We start from the raw sequence: 17,507 nt of genomic DNA on the forward strand, positions 1-17,507 counted from the left end.
GGAATGCTTTAAAAACCAGCGACTCTAAAATCAAATTCAGTAAGACTTCATCCTGAAACATCCCAAAAAGCATTTTCTAAATCAGTGGGCCACCTGGAAGGCTTGTTAAAACAAAGATCAAAGGTTGCTGGGCCCCATCCTGAGTTTCTGTTGCAGTAGCTATAGGGTGAGGCCTGAGAATGTACATTTTAATAAGTACTCTTGCAACAGGCTATCAAAACGAGCCATAGTCAGCTGGCAGCCGTTAACCCAGAGCCAGGCAGTCAGGTACGCCAGCTGGAAAGTCCCTTGCGCATGCGCAGTATAAAGGTCAACAAATCAGGAACAACAGGTCTGCAGCTAGGCCCGGTTATGGTTATCGTTTCTAACTTGCCTCATGATTGGTCCATGATGCCTTAACTATGTATAAAACCTGCAGCTGTTTGTACCTCCTTTGTCCAGACTTGAAAAATGGCATCCGCAAGGCTTTGTGCCCTGCTGCGCAGCACGATAAAATGATTCAAGCCTGACCTCTGGTGTCACGTCCTGTTTCGGAAGCCGCTTGACTGAAGGCTGTGCCCCAGCGCCAGGGGCGCAACACTCTGGGGACGCTGGTCTGAGAACCTCACTTTGAGAACCACTGCTTTAAAGCAATTCTGGCTGCATATTAGAATTGCCCGTGTCCCTCCCTACAGCTAATAAGTCAGAATTCCTGTAGGTGGTGTCCAGGCATTGATATTTTAAAAAGCATCTCACGTGATTACAATGCACACAGCCAGGGTTGAGAACCACTGCATTTAGCCAGAGTGGTTCCTTTCACCAGCTCACTGAAATTGCAGACATATTACCTCTCATCCCTAGTGATAATATACTCACCTTTGACATCTTTCTTTTCTCTTCATGGGCAAGATTTGTCCAGAAATGAATGAGCCCAGTGCATGAGCTTCCACTGAGTGTTTAGGAAATCATCTGATTTATAAATGGAATAGTAACTGTCTCTCAATTTGGGTCTTGGTGATGCTTCATTGAGAAAATTAGGGAGCTGCTTTGATAATCACGGCTTTAATTCTGGTGCCAGAGTTCCCCACCTCCCCACGCAACTTCCCCACCTTTCGCAGGTATACCCAGCATAATCTCATCACTAGGAGGATGCCACCCACCCTCTCTTTCATTTGTACCTCCACCTTAAGCCTGGGGAGCTTACCTGCCCTCATGCTTCCTTCCACCTCTGGTTTTTGCTATGCATTTCTTCCCAGACTCATCTTGGTTTTCACCTGTAGTAAGAAACTTGCTTCTGACTCTTCAGAGTATAGGTTTGGGTACCCAAGTGTTTAGAAACTCTCTTGGTTCAAGAAAGAGCATTTCTTCTGGTCTCATCTCACCACCCTCTACTTTCACCCCCAAACCAAATCCAAAAGGGTTCTTGTAAGACCAAAAACAAATTAATAATAATCATAATAATGGGCTTCTTTCCATTTAAGGAAAGAAACTTTCTGCTGTCTCCCATCCTTCTTTGCATTCACTTTAGAAAATCTGTAATGGTAAATTATCTTTTTCTTTGTCCTTTTGAAAGGTATATACATTCAAATGTATGTCAAAGTTTGAATAGCTTCTTGCAAATTTCACCATGTAGGAAGGTCTCCTGAAGGAAGGCATTCATTTCTTGGTAATAAAATCAAGGAAGATATTGCCCTTATCTCCCAGTTTCCTGGGAAGAGAATTAGCATAAGTTCCAGGGGGGTTCCTGGCTCCAAATTGTAAACTTACCTCCGAAATATCTTGACAATGTGTATTCAATGGGTTGTATTGGATAACCACATAAAAAGGATGAACTCTCTTTGTACTCTCTTTGAAGATTTCCTGCGATGCAGCACATTCTAGTTTAATGCTTAATATTAAAATCATTTTCCTTTTTCTACTACTTTTGTGGAATGGTTTTCTTGGATTGGGAGAAGATTTTGTTTTAAATTATATTTCCTCAACATCTCCAATTCGACCTTCTGCAAGATGTTTTTCAGCTCCAGGTTTATTAGACCCCCAACTCGCCCACCCCCACTGTGCCCTCGCAAGCAAACATTCATCTCTTACAGCAAAGGAAAGGCCAATTCAGAGCCTTCTCTCAGGCTTTCAGTCTAAGACTATGAATGAACTAATTGAACATTTCATTTGATTCAAAATCCAATACTACTTGCATTTATATTGAAGTGAAATTTATAGACAGAGGAATGCACAGATCATAACTGTAAAATTTAATGAGTTTTGACAAATATAGAATCTCCCATATCAAGATGTAGCATATTTGCCTCATCTTAGAAGGTTCCCTTATGCGTCACTTCTGTTAATCTAATAGCAAACACTGTTCTGATTTCTATCACTATATATTAGTTTGGGCTATTCTTGAACTTCATGTAAATGAAATCATACTCGTACTCTTTTGTGTCTAGTTTTTTTTTAACTTAACATAATAACTGTGAATTCATTCATATAGTTATGTTTCAGTAGTTCATCCTTTTATATTATTGAGTAGCATGACTTTATTTGAATATGCCATAAATATTTTAACCATTTTCATGTAGATGGTCATTTGGGTTATTTTCAAGTTTTGGCTATTATCAATAAAGCTGCCATGAAGATTCTCACACAAGTCTTTGTGAACACGTTTTCATTTCTTTTTGTAACTACCCAGGAATGCATTTGCTTCCTAAGGCTATAAATGTTTAACTCTATATAAGACTTTTTTCCAAAGTAATTGTACCATGTTAAACTCCACACAGCAATGCATGAGATCCAGCTGTCCACATCTTCACTAGCACTTGGTGTGGACAATCTTTTACCATTTGAATGATTCTAGTGGCTTGGAAGAGGCAAAGTTTACCATTTTTGCAGAATTTCTTTTTCAACTCATGCCGACCTGAAATTGTCCATATTTGAGCCAAATAATTTAAGTCTCAGATTTGTATTCAACTAAAAAAAATTTGTTATGGAGCAAAACATCTAAGCTGCATTCTCCTTTTATAATATTACCTATTTTATTTTTAGTTATTGAGATTATGTCATTTTAATGATTTACAGCGTTGTGGAAATACATGAATTGTCAATAAAAAGAACAGTATTTAATCAGAAAAAGTATGGGCTGGAAAGGAAGGTAAATTGGAATATAGAGTGTGGAGGGACTTGATTTAGAGTTAGAACTTAAGTAGGAAAAGGAAGCTTAGGAAAGGTTATGACATTCTAGATCGAGGCTTTATAAACCACTATTCTGAGAACAACTGAAATACTCAAAGTTATCCATGAGCATTTAGAACACAATTCAGTGATAGCTTCTTCTACATTACAACAAAATGAAATGTCACTTCTTCATTAGACTAATACTTATATTGTTTCTGTTTGGTTTTATAACACATGCTTTTGATTTTCTTTTATTGTTGTGTTTTTAATACAATTTTGAAGTAATAGAAACTTTTAAAATGTTCTCAGGTGTTCTACATAAAACAATTGCTCCAAACGATTGAGAAAAGCTAGGGTATATAATCTATGACTATAAAACTTCAGTTGTCAGAACTTCGTAAAAAGCACAAAGACCCAGGCTCTGTAGTACTTTAAGAAGTCTAGTCACGTGTGTTCTTTATTAGTTCTCCAGGTGACTCCGAAACACACCAAAGTTAAATACTGGTGCCCTTTAGCACATTCCAGCATCAAGACACACTGGAAGAAAAAATAGGGCTGAATTATGGTGCAGTTGTCAGTAATGACCAATAGGTGGCTCAATAGGTCTTAATACTGTTCTATGAAACAGGAGTCTATTTGCATATGCAAGCATTTTCAGAGAAATGAATAATAAGTGAAAATGAAGACCACAGTTATGTATTGTAGAATAATTAAAATTCTCTTTATTCTTTAAACTTTGCGACTCCTAAAATGGAAAAGCTTCCATTCTCGAATCTCAAAATAGTACTTTTGCTTTTTTTATTATTCTGTATCCTTTTCTAAGAACAATTCAATTGTGCCAAGACGAAATGTTCAAGGAAATGCTCCATACATTAAACCGCACTTGATTTCCCCAAAAAGTGAAGAAGTTGTTCATTTTCCTCTGGTTTTGGCTCACTTTGGCAGATACCTTTCCAACTTCGAATTGGGGATTACTTCTACATATTAAAAGCTGCCTCTTAGACCTGGCTTTTATGATAGCTGATCAATTGCAGTGATTCCAGTTGCAAAGTTAGCTTGCTTTGAGTTTACTGGAAAGAACATGCTATTTGGAAGTATATGGTGTTTCATTTCTGTGTGACAGCTAGACAGTGACTACTTTATTTAAATGCTCCCAGCCTAGGGGGCATGTTCCAAAGCTGGGCAGTGATTTCCAAGATCTGTCATTGTAAGTAGAGTTTAAATGTCCAACTCAACTTGAAATTGTTCCACATATTCCTAGTTTCCAAATAGAGAGCTCCAAATAAACCTGATAAATATACTTCGTTTATGCAATGGCTCGATTGGATTGGATGCAGACTGGTGATCAACTTGCTACAGTTGAATGATACTCATCAGATGTGCATTCGGTTGTTCCATGCTTGTTTTTCTCACTGCTCCATCCTAACTGCCCAGCGTAGTGCTGGGCACATGGAGGACACTTGATAAAGATTTGCTCGATTATGTAATGAATATGCTTACAGAAGTTATCACAGGTCACAGCACAGAGAGCAGAAAGAACAGGTATCTATTTCAAACAGGGGAGAAGGATCCTTGGAGATCTTCCTTTGGATTAGTTTCCTTTGGATGTATTTTCAGAGTCATATCTACATTCTGGGGTTTAGTCAGTTTTCCTTCCCCATCGTTCCTTAGCACTTACTTTTATGTTACAGGCAACTCCCTAGGAACACCTAAGACTCACTACCTGCACTTTTTTCCTGGCCTTGGGAGCACACACAATTGCTACCTGAGGTGTCCAGGAGCAGCTCTCAACCAGCACCTTCCAGGAGTTGGTGAATAAATACCCAGCTTCTTCACTTTACAGGTAAGAAAACCCTGGAGTTGTTCTATACCGTCTTAGAGTTTCTCAGCGGGACTCAGCTCTACAGCTGTCCACAGTGGTAATTTGCTTGATATCACACCCCTAATTTGATTCTTTCCATTCCCTCACTTCCCCTCTACTACAGGTGCTTACTAACATCACTTCCTAAATAAAAAATTCACTTATAAGTCCTTGTCTTAGAGTTTGCTTCTGGGGGCACCCAACCCATGGACAGATATCAGTTATCCATGTGCAGATGGGTCAGAGGTGGGATGTTGGCCACATGTGTGCAAACATGGAAGCAGGAGAGAACTTGAGGTTGTGAATTGTTAATAGCATCTCATTAATAGTTAATGAAATGCAGGATATAAAGTTGGAACTAATGATGAAGATACTATATGCTAATCTAAAGAAGATGCATTTCATTTTTAGGGCAATGGGGATCTACGGGAAGGTTTTATGAAGGAGAGGAAGAAAACGTGTATGGATTCGCTGTAAGGTTCAGATAAGTGTAGATGAGATTTCAAGAATGGATGAAGTCACCCAGAGCAAGTGGGCATTCCTTTTAGAATCTGATAAAAAGTACAAACTTCTCCATAAAAACGTACAAAAATAAACAAACATAATTCTGCAAAGGAATTCCCAGCCACCCCTTAAAGCATAGGTTCATAGAGGAGTGGTTGAAAATTCCAAGTGTCGAATGGAAGACAAGGGATGGAGGAATTGAAGCTTTGAGAAAAAGAACATGAAAGGTCCAGACAGGAATAAGAAGCTGTCATTAAGATAGGAAAAAAACCAAAGCAGTGCTCTTTAAGGTAAACCCAAAGGATGCTCTTGTTAAAATACTTTTGATAAGCAGGAGATTTTGGAAAGAAAGCAGAGGCAGAGAGTCCTCTGTCAGAAATGACAGAGAAATATTGCTCCCTAGCTCTCCCATTCTTTAGCTGTCCACTCAACCAGGAATAAAGAATGGTAATTTTCAATTAGGAAATACTCCATGACAGAGCTTGCAAAATCAAAGTTCCCAGGTGAAACTCAATTAATAAATGTATTGCTTGACTCCCACAATGTTAGTAGTTTCTTGTTTTGTTTTGTTTTTTTAATTAGCTGTCATTTAAAATTGAGGAAATGTCGCATATAATCTTCAATTTTTAGACTTGGGGGTGGGTGTAGAAATCAAATTATCCAGGCCAGCACTCCTAACTAGTTTTCACTTTCTTGTTGAACTGAATGCCTGTTTCTCCCATAGGATATTGATGAGATGTCCAGTTGCCCAGCACCCCCTTTACTCTTTTACATTACCTGCCTGGCAACTATACACTTTAAATCTTTTGAATCTTTGGTTTCTTACATCAAATTTTCAAATCTCAACACCCACCCCAATATTCATTCATTCACTGTCATTCATTAGCATTCACTGAATGTCTGCTGTATGCTAGGAACCATGCCAAAAACTTGGAATAGAAAGACAAATAGGACAGTTTTTGCCCCAAGCTATTTACAGAATAGTCAACACAAGTTAAAAAAAAAGTTAAAGTAGACTTAGAAAAATTTTGATTGTCATTTGCACAACACCGAAAGGATCTTAGAACACTATTTTTGAATTATTGTGCTTTGATCACAAAATTGAAAGATCTATCCTTTCCTGGTAAGCTATTACTCTTTCAAAAGTTGGGTCAATTATTCAAGAAATAATACAATTATTCATGTCTTTCGGGTGTGGAAGAAAAAGGAGCTTGAGGACTAAAGGAAAAGACAAGTTCTAGGAATGGAGAATTGTGAGACAACACTACAAAAGAAGGCCAGCATGACAGTGGAGTAGATGCTATGGTGGTCCCCCAAGGCCAGCTGTGTGCACCCTGGGACCCATGTGCCCATGTCCCAACTTCTAGAACAGTGGTTGCTTAATGCTCACAGCTTTCCTGTTCTACATAGACTTGCCCTCAGTCTCTGTGCTCTGCCTTCTACAGTAGGTTCCGCCCCTCCTTCCCAAGGGAGCGGGACACATCCTGTAGCCATGGCCTGACAGCCAAGGGTTCAAAAGACTCACTGAGGATGCTTCAACTCACCTCCTGGCTGAGGCCAGATTTCAGTTGAGACCAGCTCCTTGCTTGTGCTTTTTTCCCATTTTAATCTGTTTCCTTCACTACTTTTCTCCTGAGAAATCTTCCTCAATGAATCACAAGAGAAGGTAATCATGAATCCCTGTCTCAGGCTCTGCTTCTCGGGAATTCTGACTAAAATAAAACACAAAGACCAGCAAAATGTTCGTTTCCGATCATATCAACATCTTACGGTGGGGTGAGATTTTGTGAACCGAGAACAGGGTACAAAGATATAATAATGGCACCACACAATTTTAGACATCACAAACTCAAGATTCAATTTGTAGTTCTCTTTAAAGGCAACTGTACCTTGTCCTAAAAGCATGAACATTTCTACATTTAAAATGAGAAGTTATTTATTAACTTTAATTCCCAAAATAAATATTACTGGTCATGAAGGCTTCTGAGGTGTTGGTTGTGAATGCCAATGACAGTAAAGTTTCTGTTGGTTTGGCTGGGTAGGTGGATTTCACCCCCCACTTTTTCTTTTTTTTTCGCATGGGCAGGCACTGGGAATCAAACCCGGGTCTCCAGCACTACAGGTGAGAACTCTGCCACTGGGTCACCGTTGCCCACCCAGGCAGGTGGATTTTTATAGTGGAATGAAGCCAAGTGTATTAACTCTGGACTTCTTATTTCCAGATAATGCTTGACCTACAGATAGTCTGCATTCTGATTAATTCAGTAGATGATGGAAATGAAATCAAAATGGAAAAGCCTGCAAGATCATAGTTTTAAACGCTAAAGGAAGTCTTTCTGTCCTTGTGCAAAAACTTCAGCAGCTGCCTCATTATCTTTAGTTCTACTGCTTTCAAACCTCCTACTTCCCTTTCCGCCTACACTTACCAGACCGCATGACATTGGAAGCAACTCTGCATTTTAAGAGGACTCAGAACAATTCAGTTTGAGTATTTAGGAGTTCCAATCCTTTGACTAAATGCCTATTGGAATATCACTTCTATGCCCCCCCATCTTATGCTTATTTTCACATCTGGGGTACACACCCTTGTTCTCACAGGCACTTAATTACTAACTGATTCACATTCTCTTTGCCAAGCTGGTTTATAAAGATAAAGTCCCATCTGAACAGAGAAGTATTTGAGCGCCTGGTGGAATGGCATGATGGGCACAGCAAAAAGAAAACAGAAGAAAAAGCACACTAGGTATTGGCTAATGGGGAATGTTTGGCAACAGATGGTCAGGCCCGTCCACAAAAGGACTTTAAATTTGCTCAACATGAAGTAGAACCCTTTTGGGGATGTATCAATCTTCTGTCATCAGTCACTCCCATAGAAAAACAAGTCTGTTGATAGCCCTAGCTAGGAAGCAAAGTTCCTTGATTTTCTTCTCTCTTTCCTGTTTCAGGTCTGTGCCTAAAGGGTATCAGCGAGGAGAGGCCTTTCCCCTGCTACTGAAAGTAACCACCCCAATCCTGGAAATCCTGTCCCCTTTGCCCCACTTTATTTCTGAAAAATGTATCACTATTCTTTGTTTATTGTTTGTCCTCCAACTCCCCAGCCCTATAGGAATGTAAACGCCATAAAATCAGCACCTTGTCTATTTTATTCACTCTTTTATCCTCAACAAGTGGCCTGGTTCCAGGCGCATTCTAGGTGCTTAATAAATATTTGCTGAATTAATGAACAAATGATCATGACAACCACAGAGGTATGGGTTATAAACTGAAAAATGTGGAGCGCAGTGGTGAGTAAAATAAGGATCTTGAAAAACATCTACAACATTCAAGAAATATCTTTACCACATTTTCTAATTTATAGGACATTAATATATTCGTGCCTTCTATGTGCTGAAACAGACCATGGAAAGAAATCCTGGAAAGTTTATTTTAGTACAGAAAATGTGCAGTTGTTTTCTTTCTCAGTAAAGTTCATTCATGTGAGCAGACTAAGCACGTATACAATGTGCATACCAGGTGGTGAGGCCATGCTGGAGGAAGAAAATATGAAATGGCTTAGGAGTGAATCTCTTCAGCTGTGGTAGGGTCAGGCTGAGAATGACAAAAAATGCAAAATGGCAGAAATAATATGTTTGTTTCTCTTTCATGTAACAGGGGTCTGGAGATAGTAGTTCTGGACTGGAAGTACAGCTTTAAGTTCTTCAGACTCCCAGGCTCTTTCTATTTTTTGTTTCTCCCTTCCTCGTATCGGGCATTCAGGCCCAAGGTTTCTGTTGTCCAAGATGGCTGCAGGAACATGACGTTTTCACGTGATCATAGAAGGCCTAAAGAAGGAAGAAAGTCAGAAGCATCAAAAGTGCTGATCTCAAAATGCTTCTCTTCTGGTAGTCTCTGCTCGTTTTAGCATTGTCAGGTTCTATGCAACTCTTCTGTTTACAGGGCTCTGGCTATACTCTAACTTGCATGGCCACATCTAGCTTCAAGTGAGCCTGGGGAAGGCAGTTTTTTTTAGCTAGCTGCATCACTGCACCAAATGAAATTTGGGTTCCATCACAAGAGAAGAAATGGAGAATGGGCATTGGGTGGTGTTGTAGGTTGAATTATACATGCCAATTTAGACATATTCTTAATTTTAATTTGCCTTCCTGTGGGCATGAACACATTGTTAGCTAAGGCCCAACTGAATGAGGCTGGGACTTAGCCAGATTACTGGAAGCTTTAGAGAAAGAAAGCCATGGGGAGGAGGCAAAAGCAGGAAGTCAGAGGGGAACTACAAAAGAAAGGAAAGGACATTACCCTGTGACAGGAGAGCCGAGGGACCCAAGGATTGCCAGCCAGCCAGAATTCTTCCAAATCCCAGAGGAAGCAAGCCTTCTGGACACTGAAACTGTGATCCAATAAATTCCTATTGTCTAAGCTAACCCATTGTGTGGAATTTATCATGGCATCCTGGAAATTAAGACAGGTTCCAATCTGACATCTCTCCTGTGCCTTGGGTAAATTACATATCCTTTCTAAGCCTTACTACTTTTCTCATCTGTAAAATAGGAATAATCAGGTTATTAAGAGTATTGTATGAAATAGCATCTATAAAGTCTACAGTACAGCACCTAACACATAGTAAACACTTGATTAATGTTAACTGGCATAATTGTGATTGTTATTGTTTCTATTCCTGACCTCTAAGAGTTAAAATATTTCTAGGGAAGACAACAAAACACAGGAGATACGTAAATAATCGCTGAATTTTGTACAGATGGGAAATAAATCAATACCACCAAATGAGAACAAGCAGAGCTATTTATTCAAAGTGTGCTATAGCAAGGCTGTCAGCTCCGTCCCTTGCATTTGGCAGAGACTTAAAGAGATTGGGAAAGCTTCATACTGAAAAAAGGGAAGGCTTCAGGTATACTCTGATTGAAAGTTGTTGATATAAAAAATCTGGAGGTGGGTTAACTGGAAGCAGGGCACCCAATGTGATTGGTGAGGAGAGTACATTTGGGTTCTTCTAGTTGGCTGTAATTTGGAAGTAGTGGCAAAAATTAGGGAATTTAGAAGTTATTGACCAGCAAGTCTTGACCATTTGGGGCCAATAGTTACAGAGGTTATGGTTTGGCTTTCGGGGCTGGTTGCTGTAGAACTCTGTGGGTCAGAGTTCTATTTTTATAAATCTTTAGGGGCCATTGTCCATATTGTATAGTCAGTCAATTAGAGGATTACATCTCGAAATCAAAAGGGCAAATGACTATTACAGAAATGATCATTGGAATGGCCAGGTGGCTTGGAGTGGCCAGGGAAGATGATTGGGCTTGTGTTCTCAGCTGTGTCCTGTGAGGTAGGTGAGAGGTAGAAGAAAAGACATTAGATGTCCTGAAATTTCTTCAGAAGCCCTTTTCAGAAGAAGCCAGTTTATATTTGTAATTTAGATTGCTGAGGCAATTCGTTACCATATTGCATTGATGGGGGTCATTATACTGACGCTCAAGTCAGCTAGCAGTCAGCCTGAGATGGAACAGGGAGAGAAGTGCTCCTTTGCTACCTGGGTGTCTCATTTATTCTGCTCTCTGGAAGGAAGAAAAGGGAAAAGAGTAAAGGAGCTGCACACGAATGGGGAATTAATTTATGGAAAACAGTCATGGGAACGTCTCTTATAATAGGAGTCATAGTAAACCGCTGTGAGATAGCCTTACACTGACAAATGCTCTGTCTAGAGATAGACCAGTGTAACTCAAGGCATGGATGGCACACCTGCAGCCTCAGAATCACCTGGTAGGTTGTTAGAAATGAGGATTCTCAGGCTCTACCTATTAAATGAGAATCTATATGTACTGATGATCCCAGTTTGAGAAATGCAGGTATAAAATGCACTCCTGCTTCTCAGAAGTTAAAAATATTTGGGGGAGGGGGGTGCAAGAGTAGTTCAGGGATAGAATTCTTGCCTGCCATGCAGGAGACCCAGGATCAAGTCCCAGTTTGTACACTTTCCCCAAAAACAAAGAAAACAAGCAAACAAAAATCCAAACAAACAAAAATTCAACAAATGGTGCTGCAATAACAGTATACTCATATGGAAAAAGAATGAAATGTGACCCTGCCATACAGCATACAAAAAAAACTATGATAAAAATATTTGTGGAGGGAGGGATAAAGTTTAAATTCATTAAAGGCAGCAAGACAGGAAATGCACAGAACATTTCAAATGATTCAATCATACTAGGAGTAAAGGGAACAAGTCCAAACTGATCTGAACATTAAAACTGAATGCTGGCCTAAGATAATTTCATTAAGAACTTTTGTTTGTTTTCCTAATACCCCTTAATTTTTTTGAGAACTGCACCCCTCTCTTTCATCACTCACTCCATCCATATAGTCTTCATGTTGTAATCAAAGAAAGCCTTTTCTCTCCCAGGGGCCAGTCATTATGACCAGCCTTTGGTCATTAACATGGATTGCTTACAGTCTTCTGGAGAACATTCATTAATTACAAATGAGGGAAGTTTCGGTTCCTTGTTGGTAGCTTGCTTTATTAGCATTGTCTTCAACTCCAAGTTTTTCTGAAAGAAAACTGCTTAAACTACTTTTCCATTTGGCATGGTTTAATTTGGATCTAACAAGTGAATCTGCAAAACCGCTTATCTGGCACCTGCAAACTGGAATATATCTTGCTGCCCGGAAGTTCAGTGGGAGCGACAGTAGAATTTCCTCTGTTCCGGGCAGAGCGGCACTTATAGCCACTGGTTCTCCCGGTGAGCACTGGGCTGCCCTAGTGAGCTGCCATAAGGGACAGCATCAGAGAGAACAAATATGACTCTCAGACAATTCGGTGCAAGAAGAGACAGTAGAGAGCATCTGAGCTGCACATGACAATGGCCTTTCCACCAAATAGATGCCATGTGTCAGAGAAAGTGAGAAACAGAGAGAGCCAGAAATTTTATCCCAACACTTCATGTGGCTGAAATTTCTCTTATGGGTTAAGGTAGGAATGAGGGCGAGGGGGAGAATAGTTTATCCCTACCTGTGTTTCCATCTAGTTAGTCTGCAGGAGAAACCAACATAACTGTGCATTTCATGTCACTGCAGAGTCTATGTCTGAAATGCAACGCAACAAGGCCCATACCCTTCATGTTTTTTTGTTTAAGGGAGCTTCCTTTCCCAGCTTCTTCTCAGCGCCATCAGGCAGGAGATGGCTTCATCAGCCTCCTTTCCCCAGACAGGAAGCTTTGCTTCTCCCACCCAAGACTAAATCCTGATCTCATCACTATCCTTCTTGTCTCCTCTGACTACTTCTTTCTCCTGTAACTTCCACCAAATCATGTCTTGCTTCCTTCCTCTCAATTTATTCCAATTTTTCCCACTCTAAAAAAAATCTCTCTCCTAACATTGCATTCCTCTCTAAGTACTATCTCATTCCTCTTTAAATGCTATCTCTTCTCATCACAGCTCAACATCTAGAGTGTTGCATCCTCAGTCATAGATGTCCCTTCCTGTCCATCTGTGTATTCCCTGGTCCACTGTCTCCTACCCCACCATTTCACCATGCCTGCTCTCAGGTGGGTAACAAATACCTCCTAATTTCCAGGTGCAATAGAGCTGGCTTTTTAGTTATATTTGACAATAATAAAAAAGCAGGGATTCAACTCACAAGACCATGTCAGAATCCTCACCCAAATGCTGATTAGTAGTGCAATCTTGGACTAGTAAATCTTAGCCTCGGTTTCCTCTTCTGTAAAACAGTGATAATAGCTGGCTTGAAGTCATGTGGTGAGGATTAGAAATTATTTACGGAGCTACTGCTCCATATTTTTGTTGAAGTTATTGTCATTATATCCTTCTTGACTGGTTCGTGACATTTGACATTAGAGACATTCCTTCATTCCTGAAAACTCCTGAGTGGTTTCCAAGATACCAAACTCTACTGATTCTCCCCTGATGTTTTTGATCATCATTTTGTCTCTCCTAAATAATAGTCTTCTTGCCCCTGCTGATTAAATGCCAGTGTTTTCCGGAATCTTTTCTGCTAGTATTCTATGTGTTACTGCTACAATTTTACTTGCTTTTTTGGTTTAAAGACCAACTTAAAACTATTCCGAAAAGTCCAGTGACTAATCACTGGGTCTTCAGGCATGTGGCTCACAATTCCTCTGGGTATGCCCATGTAGTTGTCCAAGGGGCATCTTTTCCAAAATATATCAATTGCACCTTTCCTTATCCCTGCCCTCAGCAACTGTATACACATTCTGATAAACAAAGTGTTGAATTGTCAAATGAGATTCACACAATTATAGATCTTATCCAATACTAAACTGTGTAATAATCCACAGGAAACAGGATATCACCAGGCAAAGGTGAAACATTTATTTCTTGGAGGAATCTGAGACAGTCAGAACAGCTCCCCCAAATAGTCAAAACAGCTCCCTCCTTAGATTGAATTTTGGTTTTATATTTAATAGACAAGGTTATTTCTGAGCAATGTATATGGAGAAACTTCACACAAAAAGAACCATTTCCATTTTAGAAAAGTCTATATTATACTCTGGTAATTATGGTTTATAGTGCTATCTGCCGTTCTCTAGCCAAATGCAGTCTATAGTGCTACCCTCTATTCTTCAACCATCTGTCCCCTATAAATCCATTAATTCCTACTTTGTGTATAATAAGTAAGTGAGACCAGGCATTTCTCATTCAGAAAGAAAGTTACGTAAGGACTCACTGGTATCTTTCCAGTAAAGAACACCGTAAGTCTGTTCACCAGGAGGTCTTGTCTTTGGGTCATTCCCACATTTACATGAAGATTTGACTGAGATCACTCATTACTTCTAGATAGCTCTAATAAGGAGGGAATGGGTTAACAGGTCTGCTATTAACTTTTCCTGTCAACCATGAAACCTGCTTGAACTCCTACATTCCCTGTTTATCATCATCAGTTGTTTCAGTTGTCTAATCCAGAAATCCAGGCCACAACTCCATCTTCTCCTTCTCTGTCCATATCCAATAAATCACTATAACCTGCATGTTATATCTCTCTTGAATCTTTTCTTCTTTTCTTCATTGCCATGGTAGTTCAGGCCTTCACAATCTCTAAACTGAATGGTATCATGATGCCTTGGCTTGTCTGTCCACTTCTAACCCCTTCCCTTCAAACTCATGGTCAACATGGTATCCAAAATGGCCTTTCTAAAATATGCATTTGATCAACTGTTTAACAGCTTCAGTGATTCCTGTATGGTAAGCTGTTGCTACATAATAAACCACCATAAGCTTAGGGGCTACAAGCAACAATAATTTATGTTTATAGACTGTGAGTCATGAAGTCAGGTATCTTAGTTTGTTGGAGCTACTATTACAAATGCCATAGACTGGTTGGCTTAAACAACAGGCATTTATTGCTTCACAGTTTTGGAGGCTAGAAGTCCAAGATTAAGCTGCCCTCAGGATATGCATTCTCTGAAGTCTAAAGGGTTCTGGTTGTGGCTCATCTACAATTCTCTGTCACATGGCCATTTGTCTCCTTTGTCTCCTCCTCACTCCTCTCGCTTATAAGTAAGGACCCCAGTCATACTGGAATAAGGCCTAACATGATTCAGTCTGGCCTCACCTTAATGGGATCTTCAAAGATCCCTTTGCAAATAGGTTCATGCCCACAGGACTGGAGATTAGGTCTTGAACATGTATTTTGGGGGACATGATTCAATCCACAACACAGGAGATAGGCTCATCTTGGCTGGGCTTGGCTGGGGTCAGTTAGCAGTTTTGCTCTGGGCTGGCTTAAATGGTCACTTAACTGGAGTAGCTTAGCTGAGGCAACTTTGCTCCATGTGTCTATCAATCCCCTCCTAGGATCAGCAGACTGGCATGAGAATATACTTAAGGCAATGATGGAAATAGAAAAGGAAAAGCTCCAATGTGCAAGCCCATTTTGCATATGTTCACATATTTTCATTGGCCAAAGCAAGTCACTGAGTTAGTAGCTGAGCACAGCGTTAAGGTATATGCAGAGAGAGGTGAAAATTTGGGCCAATAAGGCAATTTAGCACAGGTCCTACTGCCAAAAGATAAAACCCAAGCATAAAATGTGTTTAGCCACTGCATGTGGATGCTTTGTCATTTCCATGTTTCTTCCTAGATAGTTGACTCCTCCTTCCTCTGAGTAGTTCCTCTCCCTGACTGAGTATATCAGTCTAGTCCTTAACATATGCTGGTGTAGTGTATGTACATCTCAGTCTCCTCAACAAGACTAGGAACTCTTTGGGAACATTCTTATGTTTTATTCATCTTTCTATTCTCCCCATAGTGCAGGGCCTGGTACTGAAGTAGCTTTAATAAAACTTTGTTGAGTAGATTTGAATTGAATTGAATTGAATTGAAAGTATATTTCCTAGAGTCTGAACACATTCTATGTGGTACACAATGTTCCCGGATGTTCTAGAAAATTTAAGCAGGTGTCTCAAGAGCAGATCAAGAGATTCCTAGGGAGCAAGTTCTCAGTCCCTAGGAAGTTGACTTATAAAAAGAAAGCAGATCCCCTTGTCCTAGAGAAACATGGATATTAAGAAAATTTACTATGGTGGGGTATACATGAACTGGTAGCAAGAACGGGGTACAAACTGGGAACTAGTCCCAGGAAAAATTTGCAGAGGCCCTATTACCATTCAGAGCAAAAGCAAGAGAGATTTTGATTCTGCGTAGCAGAGTTGTAAACACTTTAAATCTCTTTTCAAATGACCCCACCTCTGCTAAGAGGAGACAAGGGGGGAAGATAAACTGAGCATTTACTCACAATTCTTACAGCACTGGTATTTATTAACCTTGTTCAGTGCCAGGAAATAAGATTAAGATAACAAAATAAGAAAAATGTTTGATGTGAATCTTTGATTGACCCAAGGGTAAAATATGATCAACAAGACATTGTTTGCTGGTTCAGTAATAGGAAAAAGGAAAAACAGTACTTACGGTAAAATAATTTTTCTGTACACATATATATTTCAAAAACATTTTTTGATGGCATATGGTAATATGGCCAGCTGGGTCTCCTGATTCTGAACAAACAAACAAAAGGAATCAAAGGGCTTATCTAACTGCAACAGTTTCTTTTTTTTAAAGGCCTAACTTAATGAGTATTCTAAAAATAGAGGAAAATAAGTCTCAATAGGAGAGAGGAAAGTGCCAAAACCGATGATTTCTTATGACTAAAAGAACAAAACACATGTTAAAGTCTTATTTATAATAATATTTTGCAATTTTAACTAGTTCTGTTCCGTATTAATTTTATAATGCATTTCTAACGGACCTTTTACGCCCTAAGACATAATAAGGGAATATAATAAGGGAATGCTTAAAATGGATTAATTAATCTATTTCTTTGTTTTTTTATTATTTTTTTATTTTGGACTAATTAATTTAGAGTATTAGAAAATCATTAACTTCTTACAGTGAGAAAGGAGTTTTTTAAGGGACAAGGGAAAGAATTCACACTTATTTTATACCTACAATGTTGTAGAAATTATTCTACATGATTTACTAATTTTGTCTCCTTTTAAACAGTCTTATTGTAATTAGAAAATCTAAAGTGCTTTTTGAAATTATCTTTTCACAAATAAAATTATTGCCTGTTTTGAAAAGGTGGTTCTATGTTGATTCTATAAGCAAAACAGTATAAAAATCCTATGGAAAAAGAATTAAACGTGGATCCTGTTCCCAGGTTACTTACAGTCTTGCATCAGTTATACCATAAATATATAAATTAACACGATCCAAGGGAAAAAGCAATAAGTGATGCAGAGGAAGTTCTATGCAATTTCAGAAAAGTAGAATATTCTTTCTAGTTGAGGTTGATTTCATGGAATAAAGGACAACTAATTTGGGATTCACAAAATGGGATAGATTTGGGTATGAAGCAAAACTTCAATTAAAGCTAAGGGAATATATGTATTATATGTATACATATACCCGTACATATATATGTATGTATAAAGCTAAGGGAATATATGTGTGTCTATTA

The 17,507-nt window shown here is 39.1% G+C and overlaps 1 long non-coding RNA gene across 2 annotated transcripts in view; it reads right to left on the minus strand.

The window, feature by feature from the left end:
- Nucleotides 1-17,507, minus strand: part of LOC143646473 (uncharacterized) — a 52,897-nt gene that overhangs the window by 27,058 nt on the left and 8,332 nt on the right. The window contains exons 3-4 of one of the 2 annotated variants that reach the window (XR_013157483.1): nucleotides 9,023-9,333; nucleotides 7,057-7,224 (exon numbers count right to left, since the gene is read on the minus strand). This is a non-coding gene — a long non-coding RNA (uncharacterized LOC143646473). Of the gene's footprint in view, nucleotides 1-7,056; nucleotides 7,225-8,621; nucleotides 9,334-17,507 lie in introns of those variants that run through there. The other variant, XR_013157476.1, reaches the window with a different exon arrangement.

The sequence above is a fragment of the Tamandua tetradactyla genome, chromosome 1 (genome assembly GCF_023851605.1).
Source record: "Tamandua tetradactyla isolate mTamTet1 chromosome 1, mTamTet1.pri, whole genome shotgun sequence".
NCBI classification, from domain to species: Eukaryota; Metazoa; Chordata; class Mammalia; order Pilosa; family Myrmecophagidae; genus Tamandua; species Tamandua tetradactyla.